The sequence below is a fragment of the Anabrus simplex genome, chromosome 2 (assembly GCF_040414725.1).
Source record: "Anabrus simplex isolate iqAnaSimp1 chromosome 2, ASM4041472v1, whole genome shotgun sequence".
In the NCBI taxonomy this organism is placed as follows: Eukaryota; Metazoa; Arthropoda; class Insecta; order Orthoptera; family Tettigoniidae; genus Anabrus; species Anabrus simplex.
Window position 1 is genome coordinate 539487433 of NC_090266.1, and position 21036 is coordinate 539508468.

Below are 21036 nucleotides of genomic sequence, written 5' to 3' on the forward strand. Positions count from 1 at the left end.
ATTTCAAACAGATCAAGGTAACGATAGAATGTCCCTAAAGTCTGATCGTTCTTGATAATTATTATAGAATGTCACTGAAATTGGAGTTCACACAGTCAATAGTACTAGATCGAGTCAATTATGAAAGTGAACTGAACTCGTATTGTTAATTGGGATTGAATCTGTGAGATATCAGCCACTTAAGAAACAAATAAGCAGATCACTTTATCACAATCAAATATGAATAATGTCGTAGAAAATAAAGTACTCCACTTGTGATTATTTTCAAGTTCAAAGAGTTCTATTTCGAATTAATCTCTTGTAATAAACTGTAACTAAAGAATCTTATCCTGTGAAATTAGTCCCGTTCACAGTTAATAATGTTGAAATGAAAACACAGTTTGTTCTATAACTGTCCTGAGTTCGATACAAGTCTTATCCTAATAAGCGAAAAGTGTATTTCGCACGTTAACTACACCAGTTTATTGAATCACAGATTTGAGACTAAGTTCTACGAGGAAATTTCATCACCTGGGAAAAATCTAAGTTCGTTGGCACTGTTTAACTCAGTTAACTATGTCAGTCACTTAGTAAAGTAGACGTAAAGTTCGAAGAAATATTCCATCACCTTGGTAAATTTAAACAGTGAATTATGTACAGTTTGCCGTTTCACTGTCACAAAAATTATATTACCTCTTGAAATTCGTACACCGAATTATGTTCAAGTACTTAGTAAAGTAGAACCGTACTCGTGAGAGAAAAATATAAGTTCGAACCACACTGGTCACGGAAATAGTTAATCAGCTGAAATACACACGTCTTAACTTGTAGTGAAACTTTTATTATCACTCACAAACGATGCTGAAATTTTTCTAAGTCTGATCGAAGCGTTGTAGTTAGGGTTTTGTCACGCGGACTTAATCTCTCGTCGAGGATCGAACTCCTGAATTACATCACGACGGCGGAGAATAACCAACAGACGACCGACCGGCCTCGACTGTGGCACAAAGTGGACTGATTTTACAGCTTTCTTTTCGGGGGGCCCCCGAAGCCCGCTCCCCCCTCGTGACCATCCACTCAATCTACATGGTCCCCGACATGCTATTAATTTCTAAGTAGAAAAGAGATAGCAGGGAAGAGTGGAAAGTGATATTACAAGAGTATCTGCCTGTCCGCATGCTCAGCATATTACCAGGCCAGATGTGGTGGTGGGTATCAATAGCGGTGTAATCGGGTAGTAAGGGTCAGGAAAAAACCACATAGGTGGAAATAGAAAGATGCCCACATGTAAAACCTGACATTTTGTAAATAGCACATGCAAGGATGTGGTTCTGGAGAGGTCCGGGCGATTGTGTTAGTTGGGAACAGGTATTATGCACAAGTCACAAGCCTATTCCTCGCCAGTCCAGTTGTTCAGGGGATCAGTCCTTCTGGGCACTGCTGTAACTAGCGCGGGCCTTGCCGGTTGCGGAGCCATGCGTCAAGTTTTACTGGGGCCCGCCAAACGCGCCGCATCGTTGGGGTCCCTCGTACCCAGTCTCCGATCTCGGAGAATGAGGCCAAGCACGCCTGGGCGGGGGCCTCATGGATGGGGGTGGGTCATGACGCCGGGCCTCCTTCCTCTCTGCCCGCGCCATGGCCCGGTGCACAAGGCAACTGCGATGAGAGGTCGGGTGGCTCCCCGCGCAGTTGGCGCACACCGGCGCCTCTTTAAGTGCTGTGCAGCCCATGTTGTGGTGATCACCCCCCCCCCCCCCACGGTTGCACCACACTAAGAGCCCACACCTCTCCTGCCGGTGGCCCTACCTCAAGCAGCGGAAACACTGCAAGAGCTGCTGATGGGGACGTTTCTGTCTCACCTGATTGCCGCTTCCCGCTGAGGTCCTCTCCTGGTTGGCTCCTCGGTCGACTGCTGTCATGGGAGTGGTCGTAGGTTGCGGCTGGGTGGCTGTCTCCTGGTGGGCCGGCGTCATCTTCTTCCTCCTGATCCGGGGGTGGCGTCGTCTCCTCCCCGGGGGTTTCTTCTCGGCAGGGGAAGAGGCCCCGTTCTGGTGGTCCTCCTCCCGGCCTGGTGACCCCGGGGTAGCTGGTGGTCCCGCTGTGTCGCCGCTCTCTCCCTCCTCCTGGCTGGCGGCGGTGGCGTCGGTCGGTGCTGACACCTGACTGCGTTCACTGTGCTGTGGGGGCTTATCGATGTCTGCACCTCGACAGGCACGCTAGCAGGCAGGGCGTGGACGGCAGCCTCTGAACGCCAGGGGGCGTCCTCCTCTACTCCCGTGGTGCCGTCCGCCGTCTGGAGCGCTTTCCTTGATTACGCCCGGGTGATAGGCCCTTCCTGGTAGGCCTTGGTCTGCGTCCACTTCGAGAAGGTGGTCCATGGAAGAGCGGTCTGCGTTCACTTCGCAGTGACGAACCAAATAAGGCCTGCCTAACGTTTGGCCGCTTGTTACTCCTCTTCTTAGAGTGACGACATTTCTGAAAAAGCAGTCAAATATACTCCGGTGTTTGCGACATTAAACATAAGCATTAAAAGTTGTTTGACTTAAGTAGTATATCCGCAATAAAAGAAAATAGTAACTAATACCAATGGACCTTATAAGAAACATCTGATCCAAATAAAGCCCATAACTGACCCCCACTACGGTCCACCCGTATTAAAAAAATAATGTTCTGAGCTTTTATTCTTTACTTCGCTTTGTAGACACAGCATAAAATAGATTAGCCTTAAAATAATTAAAAACATTCCAAAATCGGCATTTTTAGCCTTTGACCTTAATTTAAAAATTCAATCTTGGTTGAAAGTATATAGTGCATCTTGTAAAAATATGTCTTCATTTATTTATTTTAGAACGTTCAGAAAATTTACAATGCACCCGTAAAATACAGTATATAGGAAAATAGAAAATTACCATAAATTAAAATGCTTTTTCACTTCTCAAAAACCAGTCATCGGAAGAGTTGACCGTGCGGTTAGAGGCGCGCAGCTGCGAGCCTGCAACCGGGAGAGATTGGGTTCGAACCCCACAGTCGGCAGCCCTGAATATGGTTTCCCGTGGTTTCCCATTTTCAAACCAGTCAAATGCTGGGACTGTACCTTAATTGAGACCACGACTGCTTCCTTCCCGTTCCTAGCTCTTTCCTGTCCTATCGTCACCATAAGACCTACCTGTGTCGGTGCGACTTAAAGCAAATTGTAACACCAGTCAATAATTCACTTATCACTCGGGAGACACATGAAATTTGGAAAGGTGTCCTTTCCTGTTATTCCCACCCATTCTTCGTGTACATACTTTTGCAGGCTTTACAGATACTATGTGAGATACTTTGTCTCCACAATCGATGCGGAAGAACCAACTTAATAATTTATGCTTCAACCCATTCCTGGACTGAATAAACTGTCCTTGATGGGTGTTAGGTGCAGCCATACCAAGTTCTCCCTCGTGCTGAGTTTTCTTCAGAAATTTATCTTTTCTAGAAGCGGTCAACATTTTCTTGGAACTAATGTTCTCAAGATCTCTTTCATCCGAATTCTGTCTAGATTTGTCACCGGTATTTGCATGGCGCCTATGGGATTTTGTCATCAAACAACGTCTTTGTGACAAATTGAGCCTTGTGAGTGTGAGTTTTCCCCTTACATTCAAGCGTTTCCAAAATATATTGGAAAGAAGATTCGAGTTTATCTTCCTTCTCCTCCTCCTCCTCATCATCATCATTGTAATCTAAATTATTCGAACTGACGTGAACTGTTCACTAACGCTTGATCTGGAATCGTTTCACTGGTCAGTAGGACGTCTCCTTTTGCTCAATGCTGCTGATGGTTCTTGATTTTGTGACTTTCCTTCCAGCTGTTGTTCAGTTGGCAAGACTTCTGGTAGAACACGCTCCTGCGTAGGATGCGATGGAGCGAAAATGTCTGTTGCACGAAACCCGGAGATAACATTTGCTGGGGACCTAGCTTTCGACAACATTTTACTGAATATCTAGCGGAACACTCATTTGCTGATTGCTTCGTTTTCATCTTCTTTGCTATTTTGTGGACGATTAGAGATGAATTTCGTCATCCAAGTGTTATTCAAGTGGTTTGAACACTGATTTGTCCATAGGTGAGTAGTGTTTCTGGGCAAGCAATAGAGTTTGATTGATATCAAGGCCATAAACAGCATCGCAAATATCTTGGATCTAAATGCGATGACGTTCCATCGAATATCAATAGCAATTTACCTACAGGCTTTTACTTTGCAAAATGACGCAACCATTTTATAAAGGTTGCAGTGTTCATCTAATCGTTATCCGTTATTTCCACCTGAGTTCCGGGAGGGAGATATTCTGGTTTACGGCGTTGAAGATTGACGACGGACGGACTTTGGCTGTAACTGGATAACCTACTTCCACAAGACGAAAAATCTTATGGTAAAGTTGTTTTTGCTGTGCGTCATTCAAACAAGCTTTCTATCTTAATTTGTTAACAGCATATCTAGAATCAACATGAATGCGGAATGTTCGCCTGTAAGATATCAAAATTCTTTGATGCTGTCCTGATAGACTTTCCTTCTTCAATAGCCTCTTCAAATTATCTTCACTCAAACATTCACGTATTCTATTGAGTGAATTAATCTAAAATAAGGAGGAACGTGCAAATTCACAAACGGTAACGATTATTTAACAAACGTTACGATAAACAATGTACTAAATTACCTTTTTTCAAATTTTGTTTAATCCCCTTTACGCCCTCCCCCACCTAAATCACTCCCCCACCAGAAAATTAGTTGAAATGCTTTCTTATGGCAATATCGTGGCTCAAAAACACCAGAATATTGTTTAATGCGTGAAAATATTATATATGCCTAATAAGACCCACCCGGACCTTATTTGGAGTACTGGGTGTCGGCCTTATTGGGTGCCACCAAGTTTGAGTGTAATTGCAGCACATATACTGTTGTTAAATTTTAAATAAAAAAATATTTCAGTTATTAAATCCACAGTCTTAAATGGCATAATTTACTCTACAGCTAGACATATTTACAAGGGCACCACTTAACTGAAAGCGTGGGTTATGAAGTATATTAACATACCTTGCAAATAAGAACAGCACTCGCCTTTGTTGAGGGTTGTTACAAAACTGCCAAGGAAGTGACCGGCGCAGGAGGTGTCTTGGAAGTAGTTCCTGCCCTTCTCATAAGGGGTCAGGAGCTAATGGAATCGCGGGGAAATTTAGTTGTAGTTCCATATATGACGTCAGGGTGGTGGAGTGGGCCTTATATGGAGCCGGGCCGTATTTGGTACAGATAGAATTATTATTATTATTATTATTATTATTATTATTATTATTATTATTATTATTATTATTATTATTATTATTATTATTATTATTATTATTATGATGATTATTATTATTAGCAAGTAATAATACATTATGGTGTATTATCTCCATAGCTTTTGGTGTGTATAGACCGATGACATACAATAAACATACCGCCGGACACTACGGCTCTGATAGGCCTTGACCTACCAAGTGACTACTGCTGACGCCTGCAGATTGGAGGTGACGCGTGGAGAACGTGATGAATCCTCTCGGCCGTTATTTTTGACTTTTTAAACCGGGGCCTCTTTTTTATCGTCAGAAGTTCCTAAATTGTTATTATGCAGGGTGAGTGAACCCCGAGTCAGCTTTTAGCTTCAGGTAAAAATCCCTGACTTGGGTGGGAGTCGAACCCGAAGCCTGCAGATAAGAGACTGATTAGCATTACTATTACTATTATTATTAAGTTTCTAACAGACTGTGACAGGGAGGTGTGACACCCAAATAGCATCATCACTAGCTTCTCATCAAACCGACCCTGGTGTGAACCCCGGGCAATACATATGAGATTTTTTAACGAAAAGTCACATTCCTGTGGCTCGATTCCACGTATAACTGGAGGTCCCGTGGCTGTGACCACGATATCAACAGCCACGTAAAACTCCGGCTTGCTTTCTTTCACTATGAAGTATTAAGGATTTCACCCCTTTGATGCTTTACATCTCAGCAGAAGAAGCCGTTCTTTCTCTCGCATCTATTGTATGGGTATTTCCGAAAGGCTCCAGACTGGGCAGATTACAAACAAACGAGTTTGGGAAGAAATAGAGACAGCTATCGACAGAAAGGGAGAAAGAATAACTGGTAAAAGATGTAAGAAAGAAACGGAGTCTCTTCATTTAGCTTCTTCTGAGTATCATTAACGGAAACCCTGTGACGAGTTGAAAAGCAGTGCGAGGCTTAGCCGCAGGATGTTATAAAAGGAAACGGAAATATCTGGAGATATGCGGTTCAATACACTGTAATGGAAGTAGGCGTGTTTTGAAATACCACTCTTATTTTGTAACCGTGAGTATGTGTTCTTTGCTTCAAAGCAATGGTAGTTGTCAACATACTGCATTATGTATATTACTTCGGTTAACTGTAATGTAGCTACTTCAAATGAATATAGAGTACGTAAACCACAAATATAACTGGTTAGTGGAGGTCCATTTCGCGGACAGGTCAATTGAAATTGCCCCCCCCCCCTCCCTGTACATGCTATCTCAGAATCAATATTGTTCTGGAAAGGGAACTGGGAGATCTTTGGGCGTGGTTTATGAGGAATATTAATTCCAGAATTTTCGAAGCGTAAGAAAGGGACTCAGATTATTCCAGTAGAGACATTTCAATTCGCAAGTTTTCCATAATCACGCATCTTGGTAAAGGATATCAATAATGGGGAATTTGGACATCTATACCTGTAGTCCCGCACATGAATACCGAAAATGTTCATCTTTGTTCTTGTTGTTGTTGTAAAGTCCATTTATCAATTACTTGGGCTAAGATAGTGATAGTACCTCAGAATTTTTAAAAATGAACTACATCATTCGGTAGACAAGTGTCAAGATTCAAACTGAAGGTCACGAATTACTTCAGGTATTATTAGTAGAGGCACTTAAATTATTAACAATAATGGCTTATATTTTTACGTCCCACTAAACATATATATATGGCTTTCAAAGCTGCCTATTTGTCCAAATTTTGTCCCGTAGTTCTTCTACATATACCGACAGGAGGCTGGCTTATTAGAGCATTTTGAAATACCACCGGACGGAGCCGGAATCTAACCCACCAACTTGGACTCCGGCGGCCAGCGTTCTATTCATGTCTGAGCCACTCAGCCTAGCGATAAGAATAGTAATAATAATGGTGACATCATTAAAACCATTAGGCTTTTACCATTGTTCTGTTTCGTAACATGGGATTTTTACGTGACTGGGTCGTTGGCCCAGCGCACAACCTTCGGTAGGTGTGGGGAGAGGCAGTCGCATTTGAGTCCTCAGGTTGGCTCTCCTTTCTGTGGGAGGTCCCACTGCCTTTGTAGATCCCTCCACATACCACAAGTCAGCAGGTACTCCGTGCTGAAGGAGGGTTTCTCCTTTCGCCACCTCCACCTCACTCATGGTCTCCAACTTTGTCGTCGCTGCCGTTGAGGTCTTCGCTCGCATGCCTGTGCATGGTACTGGGTCGCCACCAGAACTTAACCGCTACCGTTTCGACATAATAACATTGCCCCCGCCCCTCCCTCCCCCCACGACGTGGATGCACTTAACCAGAGTTGTCCATGTATACCCATAGACCTCTACAATATATCATGGACTTGGGTAGGAGACTGTCTGACTCCAGCCTCTAAGGCTCCAAGGCTCAAATGTGGAAGATAAGAGCTTGTAGATAGCATGCACGCTCTGATCCATTCGGCATTGGAGAACAAGGAGATGCCCTTATCTGTTCCATCTACAAAACGGGCGACAAGACGGTGTGCAGCAACTACCGATGAATCTCACTACTGAGTGTGGCTTACAAGATCTTTTCGAAGGTGATGGATAGGAGACTCTTCGAGGAGATAAAGACGACGGTGGCAAATTGGGAGAACTTACTGAGGACTACACCACTCTCCGCAAGACTAAAACTCGTATGTACCGATTTTTAATCCATCCAGTGAAGCTGTATGCGTACGAGACGAGGACCCTAGGCGAACGCGACAAGAATTTTCAGCTGATATGGGAGAGAAAGATCTTGAGGAAGATCTTTGCACAGTTTAGGATCGAGGACAGTGGCGCATCAGGACCAACGATTAAGTCTACGTCCTGTACGATGAAGACCACATAGAGGGGACTTCGGTACCTCGGGCATATCATAAGGATAGACCAGGACCGAACAATAAATAAGATCCTCGACCAACATCCTCGCGGGCAACAAAGACGATGGAGATCAAGGAAAGGGCAGGTGGACAATGACTCGAGAGATCTGGAGGTGTTAGTGATTCGCACCTGGACAAGGAGAGCTCCTGACCGAAAGAAGTAGATGAGTGCTATTGGAGAGGCCAGACCACTTCATGGGCTGTATCGCCAGGAGAGTGATTGTAATAATATTGTCTGATCATCAGTCCATAGATTGGTGGGATGCAGCTTCCATGACACCCTATCCTATGCTAAACTTTTCATTTCTACGTAACTATTTTATTCTCCATCTGCTCTAATCTGCTCTTCATATTAACACCTTGGTCTTCCCCTATCATTCTTACTGCCTCCACTTTCCTAAAAGTTCAACTGAACAAGTCCTGGGTGTCTTATGATGTGTCCCATCATTCTACCAATTCTCGTCAGATTTAGAAAAATCTATCGCCTCTGACCAATTCGATGAAGTATCTCTTCATTCGCGATTTAATCTACCCACCACACTTTCAGCATTCGCCTGTAACACCATATTTCAAAAGCTCTTATTCTCTTCCTTTCTGAGCAAGTTATCGTCCATGTTTCACTTCCGTACTATGCTACGCACCAGACGAAAGTGTTCAAACCATCTTTCTAATTCCTGAATCAATGTTGGAAGTGCGCAATTTTATTTTCTTAAGAAAGGCCTTCCTTGCTTGTGCTAGTCTGCTTTTAATGTTCTCCTTACTTCTGCAATCGTTGTATCTACTTCCTTTAAGACTTCGTTTCCTGGTTTAATATTTCCTACATCACCTGACTTCATTGGACTGCACTCCATTACTTTTGTTTTGGACTTATTCATTTTCATCCTGTACTCCTTCCCCAAAATTCTGTTCATACCATTCAGCAATATCTCCAGATCTTCTGCAGACTCAGATAAAATAACAATATCAACGCCAATTTTGAGAGTTTTGATTTCCTCTCCTTTTACTATGTTTCCATTTCCAAATTCCTCTGTGATTTCCTGTACCGCCTGGCATCTGTACTCAGCGCAGTAAGGAGTTCCGTCGCTGTCATCAACAGAGAACGCCTTGCCAACGGGCCCCTACGGCGTCCCAACATGTGGCAAAAGGTAATACTATATCTATCACTTCTCGTCAGATTTAGAAAAATCGATCTTCTCTCACCAATTCGATTAAGTATCTCTTTATTCGTGATTTGATCTACCCGTCACACGTTCAGCATTCTCCTGTAACACCATATTTCAAAAGCTCCTATTCTCTTCCTTTGCGGGTGACTACATTGAAGGAGTGTAATGTAATTGTACTTGTTAGTTCATTAAATATTGAGTTCTATCAATATTGCCACTACTTTATTCAAATCCCTTGTATTACTTATTTCTAGTCTCATTGCACAAGACGGCTACATCTAAACTGGACATACTGATGGACTGCACAACGAGAACGGTGATTAAAGAGATTTAAGGATTGCTTAGCCCCTTAAAACAGCAATTTCCACCACCAATATCACTTACTGGATGATCACCTAATATGCACTAACCCCTTTAACAAATATACCTCGCCATGCTTTCCTATCACGACACATTTGTGCCAAAATACTGCAAAGTAATGTTGGAGGATGCAGATTCACCTTCGGGTAAGAAACAAGAAAATATTTATTTTCCAAAGTGTGTGACAGGAAACTACGAAATTCTTAAGTTGAGAACTGCAATTTTATTCTCATTCATATTTAATTATTTTATTAAATTCAGATATCGCATCGATGTGGCGTTCTCTTTGAACCTCTTCTATCACGGCTTTCCCCTTAAGTGAACTACTGAACACCGCTGTTTAATACATCTGTTGCTTTAATACGCACTAAACGAACGGTACTGAATACTCTCAGTTTCTGATTTTAGACTATAACAAACGGAAAGAAGAAACAAACTCTTGTAAGTCTGCAGAACATTTCACCTATACTCATGGCAGGATGCGTTAGTTCTTTTTAATTTACAGAACAGATTATAAAGGATAAGGAGCAGTCCAAACTAAGCTGGTCAACTTGAGCAGATATCAGAATGTGGCTGGAGCAAACGCGAGGCAAAACTATTGAATAAGTCAACGTTAATTACTTACTTAATTAAATTATATAGTTGTATATTCATAAAGTGATTAGAAATGTGAAGCGGTGTATATGCCTCTTCTGGTAAGAGAAAATTGAACTATTTATTTTCTAAAGGGCGTGAAAGGAAATTCTGAAATTCTTGGGTAGAGAACAGCAATTTTATTCTCTTGTGTATTTAATTAAAATGTTAAATTGAATATCGTATACATTACGTGATGAAGCATTTTATGCAGGTGAAGTAAAATCGAGTCACATCCTATAGTAGGACTGTAAACGAATACGCAGAATTCTCGGTAGTCTTCTCTTGGAATATTGCATTCCAGCGATGCCGAACTCGGAACTAAGCTGGAATGCTGACTGCATTCCCCAGAAACAACCAGGTCACCCTCCTCCTCACCTCTTTATCGACCTACAGAACATTAGATATGGTACATATTCTCCTCAATTCCACTTCTCATTTTACTAAGTAGTACGTTTTTTTAAGCGTGTATTTTGATACATGGAAGAGTTTTTTAGTTATGGCTTAAAAGTCAAGAAGCTGCAACTTTTATGTAACATGTCGATGTGTAGCAGTATGTAAACAAATATATATTGCTTATTTCCCGCAAATTGCATTTTCGAGAACCGTTTCCCTGATAACTTAGAAAATATTAAATTTCTTGAGTGCACTTGGGAATATTTTATTTACAAATAATGTGACATTACTTTAAATCATCTGTACGTCGCACCCACACAGATAGGTCTTATGGTGACAATGGGATAGGAAAGGGCTAGGAGTGTGAAGGAAGCGTCCGCAGTCTTAATTAAGGTACAGTCCCGGCATTTGCCTTGTGTGAAAATGGGAAACCATCTTCAGGGCTACCGACAGTGGGGTTCGAACCCACTATCTATAGAATGCAAGCTCACAGCTGCGCGCCCTAACCGCACGGCCATCGCGCGGTGGGCCTAATATTTTTATTTTGCTCGTTTACTTAGGTAAATTAAACTGCGAATGAAGACAAAATTGAAATGGTTGTCGAGAACCTGACCTTACATTATGACAACATTGCTGATGGGCTCTATATGTTTCTAACGAATGAGGAATTCTATTTATGCTATTTTCAGTGTTCGTTTCAGTCAGTTGATTGATATAAATTCGTATTCAATGATAATTAATTTCCTTTAGAATGAAACGCATATTTCCGTTATTTACATTCAATAATAGTAGTGATTTTTCTGGCAGTTAGGTTGCCTCCCTATATTTTGAGGTCTGCTGTCCTTTTTCTACGTGGTTGCTGAAGATAAACGTGAAGGGCCCGACCATGTATTGTGGCTACTCCAACCACTACTCTAATACCTACATATCTTCCACACAATATAAATAACATTTGTTTGAGCGCCAGTTGCTTTTTTAAGAAAAACAACAAAATTCGGTAGAGCATACCTCTTATATCAATTATCTCAAGGCGTGAGGTGATAAACTCACATATCTGGCAATATACAGGGATATGGATCAGGAAAATATTAAATTACTGTTGCATTTCCACAATTGAGGATTATACATGGAACTGGAATCACTTATTATAATTAAAATAAAACTGAGTTTATAACTATAATTTACGTCACAATGAACAATCATTGACGTCTTTTAATTTAACACAAGAACTATATCGTGAGATTTGCGGTACTAATAAAAGGAAAATGTAATCTAAACAAAAAAAGCTATTGGCATGAACTTGAAGTGAGATGTGATATCGCCGCTGATTACATTCTTCTTCATGTTATGAATGCATAACATGTCTGATGCTTTAATTACCTGATGTCGGCATACACCGCTGTTGAACTTGAAATTCTTGGGAAAACCTCTGAGCTGAAGTCGGGAGCCGTCTGCTGTTATCTTCTTATATAACAAGGAGTTGGCCTACATACCATGTACGCGTGTAGGGAGCTCCAATGTAATTACGTCCACTCAATATATTATAAGAAATTGGAAAATATTATTGAAACATCTTGTGAAGTCCATCCTCACAAGAAGATGATGTTTCTTTATCAGCATAGTACCCGTCTCTGCTCGGATACAACCACCACTTGTAGACCTCCTCGATTATTACCAGACCTCTTGAAAACACAACTCTTAGCTCTGATCATCACACTAAGACCACTTCTTCCATTTGATACATCTGACTGTTACCTATGATCTGAACGATATGAACTGAACGATATGATCTGAATAATATGAACTGAGTACCTCTCCCCACCGTTGCATCAACTTATATATAACCTCGCGATGACGACTCATCTCCCTACTCACTGTTCATCCCTTCCACTTCCACATACAGTAGCTGGCGAATACTGACACTTGGTCGCAATCACGTGCTCACGCACTGATGTCATCAGTCATGTGTTGTCTAAGCGTACCCAAGCGGATTGAGAATGACTAGGCTGAATGCGTCACCGGGAAATCTTCTAGCACAGTTAAACATAGCCTCGATTGCAAAATACTATGCCAGCTCATCTAGCCAGAGTTACAAGCCACAGCATGACAATGTGAAACCAACAAATCTCACTTACTACAATACAGAATAATTACAAACAAATTTCACTTAACCTATGATTAAATACAATAATATACGTGATACCTAATTATTACAGTCTAAATGATGAGAAACAGAATATATAAAATCTAATGAATCGGGTTAATAATAATAATAATAATAATAATAATAATAATAATAATAATAATAATAATAATAAATATTGAATGGAATCTGTAACCCTGTTGTACGGTTACAGAACGCCTCCCTCATGAAATAATCGATTAAATGAATCGATTGATTCATGAAATATATACATAATCACCTGAAATCGAGTATACCATACATACATGTATAAAAATGCCCTTTACAAATTGGGTACATAGTATCATCCATCTGGATGTTCGTTGTTACACATATAAAACATTGATCAATTATCATTTTCACTTTGATTATACAGTATTATTTACATACAGAGATTACATTTCTTTCTCACTTCTGTCGTTTCAAACGTTCATTTAGTGTTCATAAGTAATTCTCGAAGACATTTCATTATATACACTGTCTCCAAGCACCGGAGTTTATTGCACTGCCGTGCTCACTTAATATCACAACACACGCTAATTTCACTGAAGTCCTGTTCGCAATGCCAGCTTCATAAAACATGGTGAATTAACATAATAATGAAAATTAATCAACAAACTCACATGATATATTTCTTAAGATTTCTTATATTGTATGTGCCTACGATATTTCCTTCCTTGTCTTCTAATGAATAAGCACATTTCCCAATCCGTTTCACTACGGTGAAGTATCCCTGATATAACAAGAAAAACTTAGAAAATTGACCAGCTTCTGCTGATGACGGGAGTGGCACTCTGAGTAAAACCTTGTCACCAAGCTCAGATTCATCCAATATAGTCTTACAAAAGTTATCATGCACAATCTTACCGTGTTATCCTTCTTAGGTATAATAGCAAGTGGATTCAAATTAGGACTACATGATGGTTCGATTATATTATAATCTAGCATAATGTCAATCTGCTCTTCAACAGCGCTAGCGTATTTTAACGGAATGGGATATTTCGGTCCTACAAAAGTTGAGTTATCAAGAACATTACATTTGTGTTCGTAAAGATGTGTTCTACCAGGCCGGTCACTAAAAACATCACTCTGTGATATCAATAATTCACACAATTCATCCTTCTGACTTTCCGCTAAATTACATTTCTCCACTGTCTCATACAATTCATATCTAGAATCTCTCTGTATAGACACATGACAGACATCAATATTTTTCCTAATATTAGGAATTTCACAAGATCCTTCCGTACTAGAACACACTTTATTCGCACTAATTTCTGACAAAACATCATATGGTAAACTGACTTCCCTGCTACTCTTTCCCCAAATAAGATTGACATTACACAGATCAAAATTTAATTTAGCCTTGTGACACGTTAACCAGTCGGTACCTAAAATAACGGCATAAACTAAATTATACACAACTAAGCATGGTTGGAAAATACATTCTCCACTTATGTTAATGGGGACAGCTATTTGTTTATTCACTCTATGAGACTTGTTTCCAACAGCTGTTACGATGAACGTATTCCTCACTTGAATTTCCGCTACCTCATACTTCTCTCTCAAAACTTCCTCATACAGCTTGGAATTTACACATGACTTCTCACTACCAGAGTCCAACAAAATCTTAACTTTTCTGCCCCATATCAGCAGTTCAATCGTCGGTGTAACAGTAACACTACTTATATTATCCTCATTACATAATATAAGATCACTTAACAAATCTTGCCTTATATCTAAATTTAAATTACACTTATAAAATTTATTGTCTACGATTAAGTCGTCACTTAAAACATTTGAATTATTGCTACTTAGGTCACAATCATGTTCACTTACAACTATAGGCTGGTCGACATTAACATACTTATCTACCTTATACGTGAACTCACCATTTACGGACTGTCTCAGTGACCTGTTTATACAGTCCGTTACGCGTTTAAAGTACTTGGTTCGGTTACGACTTGTTGGTTACACACCTCAGTCGGCCTCCCCTGTTGCCTATTTCCTCTAGCTTCATTATTATTATTATTATTATTATTATTATTATTATTATTATTATTATTATTATTATTATTATTATGGCCTGTATTCTCCCGCCTCCCAGCTTCTGGTTGATTACCATAATCACGCCTCCCAGTCCTGAAATTTTCCGAACTATTTTGATAATTTCTCTCCCTGTGGAAATTATTATTAGGTCTCTCCTGATATTCTCTTCTGTAGTTACGATTATTCATAGGCCTGTCCTGATTATTAGATTGGTTACCCCTTCCTTCTACATTCCTATTTAGTGTCCTACTATTATTCAAGCTACTACCTAAAGCATCAAAACTTTCCAACAAAATCTCCATTTCCTTAATAGTCTCCACTCTTTGCATACAAACAGCTTCTCTTATTCTATCGGGATAGTGCTTAGCCATAAGTCTAACTATATCAGCCTCAGGTCCTATACATTCTAAATTTTTCCACACCAAAACATGAGCCAAAAAGTATTCAGTCATTCTAACACCCTCGTTAGAATTATACCTGCCAAACATTACTCTCTCTCTCTCTCTCTCTACTCTGAACACCTTCACTCCAAAATTTAGCCATGAATTTCTCCTTAAATTCAGTTAGACTAGACATCGAGCTTTTATATACTTGAAACCAAGACTTAGTCTCTCCTACGAAAGCATTAGATAAGATCTCCAATACAGTTTCCCAGCTAATAATATTGTCTCTTAATTGAACAGCAAATTTCTTCTCTACTACTCTCATAAATTCCATCGGGTTAAATTATTTCCCAGAAAACTTAGGTAAATCATGATCTCTAGTGATTAAACCATTATTTACAATTATTTCACGTACATTTCTACTATCATGCACTTCTTTTTGGAGTACTCTCTGGCAACTCAGAAATTTTTCTTCCAATGTTTCCTCAGCCTTTTCTTCAATTTTTTTAAATTTCTCCTGTAATTTTTCTTCCGATTCTCTCACCTTCTGTGATAATGATTTTTGTTCACTCTCTAGATCACCTACTTCTCCAAGTTTTCTTTCCACATGTTCTACCCTACTAATACATTTCCTAGTTTCTTGCCCCACTGTATTGGTTATCTTTTCAAACCTTTCTTCTACTAACTCATTGATTTCTCCTTTATTAGACTCGATCTTGGCACCTAATTCATCAATCGTATGCCCTTGTTTGATGCATGTCTCACTAACTTGCTCTATTTCCGTATGGAGATTGCTCCGACCCAATTCCATCTCAGCTCTGATGTCACTACACTCCCTATCTACCTTACTTTCTAAATTATTAATTTGCTTACTGATTTCTAACACCTTATGATCTATCTTATTACTAACATCATCAATCTTCTTATTAATACTATTTATGACATTACTCTGAGCTTCAATTTTCCCACTCATAATATTATTCTGAGATTCAATTTTCTCACTCATAATATTAATCTGAGATTCAATTTTCTCACTCATAATATTATTCTGAGATTCAATTTTCTCACTAATGACCGCTTCAATTTTCTCACTCATAATATTATTCTGAGATTCAATTTTCTCACTCATAATATTATTCTGAGATTCAATTTTCTCACTAATGGCATTATTCTGCTCAGTCATTTTGGACATCAGCAAATTAAATAAACCCAGGTCAATCACCCCTTTACTTTGATCTTGCGTGACAGCGTTTTCCTCACTTTCTACTATTTTCTGACTTTCCGCAGGTCCCAACTTAGTCACCAACTTCCTATTTATGTTACCACCTTGGATTTCCTTGGACACAATAACCTCAGCCTCATCACCTGACTGCATATTGCTATCCTTGTCCATCTTCGGTTTCCTACTAATTTTTCGCGATCTCAAAGCTATTTCCCCTTGCACTTCCTCTGACATTACCCCTTAAATACAAACTTCAACAAAATGACCTTCCTAACATTACTCGGGGAATTTAACATGTGCGTACTCATTAAAAGAACTGATCCATGTATATTGCCATTCAGAAATACTTTTTCTGAACCTTTCGAGTCCCACGTTGCTGGCGACACGTTTTAGTTACTCCAACCACTACTCTAATACCTACATATCTTCCACACAATATAAATAACATTTGTTTGAGCGCCAGTTGCTTTTTTAAGAAAAACAACAAAATTCGGTAGAGCATACCTCTTATATCAATTATCTCAAGGCGTGAGGTGATAAACTCACATATCTGGCAATATACAGGGATATGGATCAGGAAAATATTAAATTACTGTTGCATTTCCACAATTGAGGATTATACACGGAACTGGAATCACTTATTATAATTAAAATAAAACTGAGTTTATAACTATAATTTACGTCACAATGAACAATCATTGACGTCTTTTAATTTAACACAAGAACTATATCGTGAGATTTGCGGTACTAATAAAAGGAAAATGTAATCTAAACAAAAAAAGCTATTGGCATGAACTTGAAGTGAGATGTGATATCGCCGCTGATTACATTCTTCTTCATGTTATGAATGCATAACATGTCTGATGCTTTAATTACCTGATGTCGGCATACACCGCTGTTGAACTTGAAATTCTTGGGAAAACCTCTGAGCTGAAGTCGGGAGCCGTCTGCTGTTATCTTCTTATATAACAAGGAGTTGGCCTACATACCATGTACGCGTGTAGGGAGCTCCAATGTAATTACGTCCACTCAATATATTATAAGAAATTGGAAAATATTATTGAAACATCTTGTGAAGTCCATCCTCACAAGAAGATGATGTTTCTTTATCAGCATAGTACCCGTTTCTGCTCGGATACAACCACCACTTGTAGACCTCCTCGATTATTACCAGACCTCTTGAAAACACAACTCTTAGCTCTGATCATCACACTAAGACCACTTCTTCCATTTGATACATCTGACTGTTACCTATGATCTGAACGATATGAACTGAATGATATGATCTGAATAATATGAACTGAGTACCTCTCCCCACCGTTGCATCAACTTATATATAACCTCGCGATGACGACTCATCTCCCTACTCACTGTTCATCCCTTCCACTTCCACATACAGTAGCTGGCGAATACTGACACTTGGTCGCAATCACGTGCTCACGCACTGATGTCATCAGTCATGTGTCGTCTAAGCGTACCCAAACGGATTGAGAATGACTAGGCTGAATGCGTCACCGGGAAATCTTCTAGCACAGTTAAACATAGCCTCGATTGCAAAATACTATGCCAGCTCATCTAGCCAGAGTTACAAGCCACAGCATGACAATGTGAAACCAACAAATCTCACTTACTACAATACAGAATAATTACAAACAAATTTCACTTAACCTATGATTAAATACAATAATATACGTAATACCTAATTATTACAGTCTAAATGATGAGAAACAGAATATATAAAATCTAATGAATCGGGTTAATAATAATAATAATAATAATAATAATAATAATAATAATAATAATAATAATAATAATAATAATAATAATAATAATAATAATAATAATAATAATAATAATAATAATAATTTTAAAATTTTTTTGAATGGAATCTGTAACCCTGTTGTACGGTTACAGTATATTGCTCTCATAATTATGACCTTGATAAGGATCCTGACTATGATGTAGATGGGAAACGATCGAATACAATCCTAATGAGGAAGAGGACTTTGATGTTTAAATTCCCTTTCATTATATTACGTGCAGTCGCATCGGGTGGCTGATAACTAGAGACAGGAAATTGCCTATTTGCCTATTTTATTCCTCTGTTCAGAAACGTAGGCTTTTGAGATATACATCCGTTTAGGGGCGTTTTAGCCATATTTCGTTGGTTTTATTGTGCCTATAAATGCCTATTTAAGGGGTTTGTGCCTATTTGGAGTATAATTGCCTATTTGATGCCTTTTGACTGTATTTTAAAACAGCCGATTTTCTTCCAGTGCATTATACCGTAGCTAGCGTGCTCGACAGAATTATCTTCTCTTTTCTCAATATCTGTTTACCCCACGAACAAAAATTGGAATTATCAGAAGTCACCAGAAATAGTTCTAGGGATTTTTCCACCAGGAGAAACAAGGAACAATGTGACCTCGATGCCTTCAACCCCTCCAACCTTCTAAGACATATGCAAGAACCAGTCAACGGCGAACTATGCAGCACAACTCATATGACCTGTACCTCCCTTTCGATGCGAACTTTTGTACGCGTACGCTTTATGTTCAGAACGTTTTGTGATATATTGTGAAGTGGGAGAAGTGTGCTTGCAGCAATAACTAAAGAAGAATCGTCGAAGTCCTACTGGGTGAAGCAGTGGATCAGCAGGGTATAAAAATTTAACTACGGATCTGTCAAGCTTGCTGTAAGGAGGTAGTTCGCTTCTTACTTTTATCTTCTTTGTGATTGAGAACTATGATCGCATTTCATTGTATCATATAGGCATATTAAATGTGGCAAGTCAATGCTGTATTAGTCGTGAACTTTCAATAATTTATATTGCTAAAATGTAAATAATCATTAAATTACTGAACGAGGAGTTAGAACGCCGCTGGTCTCTTGTCACAGAATGGATGAAAATTAATTCGGTATTTTGAACTGTGATTTATTTCTTGTGAAAATAGAGATTTATAAGTGAAATGCAATTTTTAAAACTACCTTTAAAAATCATGAATTCTATTACACTTCCACTAAGCCTTCGCGAAACCCAGGTTGCAGATCCAATGTAGCCCGGCTAGGACGATGCCACAGCGTGTTTTTCAAGGTTGCAAAGAATATCCTTACAAGACCAGGCCAGAGAAAAAACTGTTGATCAGGATTGGTGAGGTCCGGTTATTAACCGTTGTGCTTTGGTGAGGGGGAATCAAATAGGGTCTGAGGGGCGTAACGACAATTTCAAATTACGCGGTTTTTAATTTTCAACGGGGGTGGCGGCCTTGTGGGCACACATGATACAGGCTGTATTGCAGGCAACAGAAAATAATCTTCATGACAGCTGACCCGGCTTGTTGGGGACCTTGCATAACATATCTTCTTTTACTCAGTGAACGAAGTATCTTCATTATTTATGTTCATTTGTTTATATATTGTCTCTGTTAGTAAAGGAAGGAATTGTTACATAAAGTGTGTTTCATTAACATCGCTCTCCCATCACGATCACGAATCACGACATTTTTGGTGCCGAAACCCGAGAATTCAGGATACTCACGTCACGAAACACTTAAGTTTCGCGTTGTGTTTAAAACATTTAAACTTCGGGGAGCTAATAAGTTTGTAAACACTATAGTGCCACAGCAACGCGTCAGGAACAACGAGAGATAAGTTCCCAGTTAACACTACATTCTATTTTGAACCCTTTGTAGATGAATTTGCGCTATATCTTGAATGTCTGAAGTAGCTGTAGAATTAGAAGACGATTAGGTATATGGTTAGATTGCATCGGAATTGCATGCAGCCATCTTGTTACATACCTGCCAACTTTCAAAAAGAGAAATCCGGAAGATCCTAAAGCGCATGCGCCGCCAAGTCTTGAGACATAATGAAAAAGGACGGCAAGCGGTAAGATTATAAACAATACTAATACAAGACAAATATATGTTATGATGACCCCAGAAATTAAATACTTACACAAAGTTACAACTTGATGAGTGTTCATTTGTTTCTACTTAACACTGAAAACACTTTCTGTGATCGTATAAAAGAAGGAAATTAAGCAGAATATGCCTCCCTGAAAGACTGATAATATCGTTTCTCAGTTGAACTCAGTTCTTGTTTCTCATTTGAACTCATTACGAACACCACTAGAAATACTAAATGGCTTACAAATTCGTCACACAATTCCACGAGTTTCAGAACTACCGCCAATGTTACTCACACCCACACACAAACAAAGCCTTTCACAGCTTCAGCGAAGCACGACGCAGTTACTAAAGTTGTTATATTTAAATTCACAGCCTGCTACTTTTAACGGATTTCTTTTCTTCAAAATCACAGCCTGCTACTTGTTTGGGAACATCTCAGTGAATGAAGTAGCAGTTGAGGTCGAACAGGTGACCAAAGCACGGTGATAATCGATAATGTGATTATCGATACATTTACAGGTCGAATTTCAAACACTGCATCTCGTATTTCCAGCTACTAT

General features: G+C 39.5%; 1 protein-coding gene across 1 annotated transcript in view; it reads left to right on the plus strand.

The window, feature by feature from the left end:
- LOC136863589 (cytosolic carboxypeptidase 6) overlaps positions 1-21036 on the plus strand; it is a 1034988-nt gene that overhangs the window by 336141 nt on the left and 677811 nt on the right. The window lies entirely within an intron of this gene.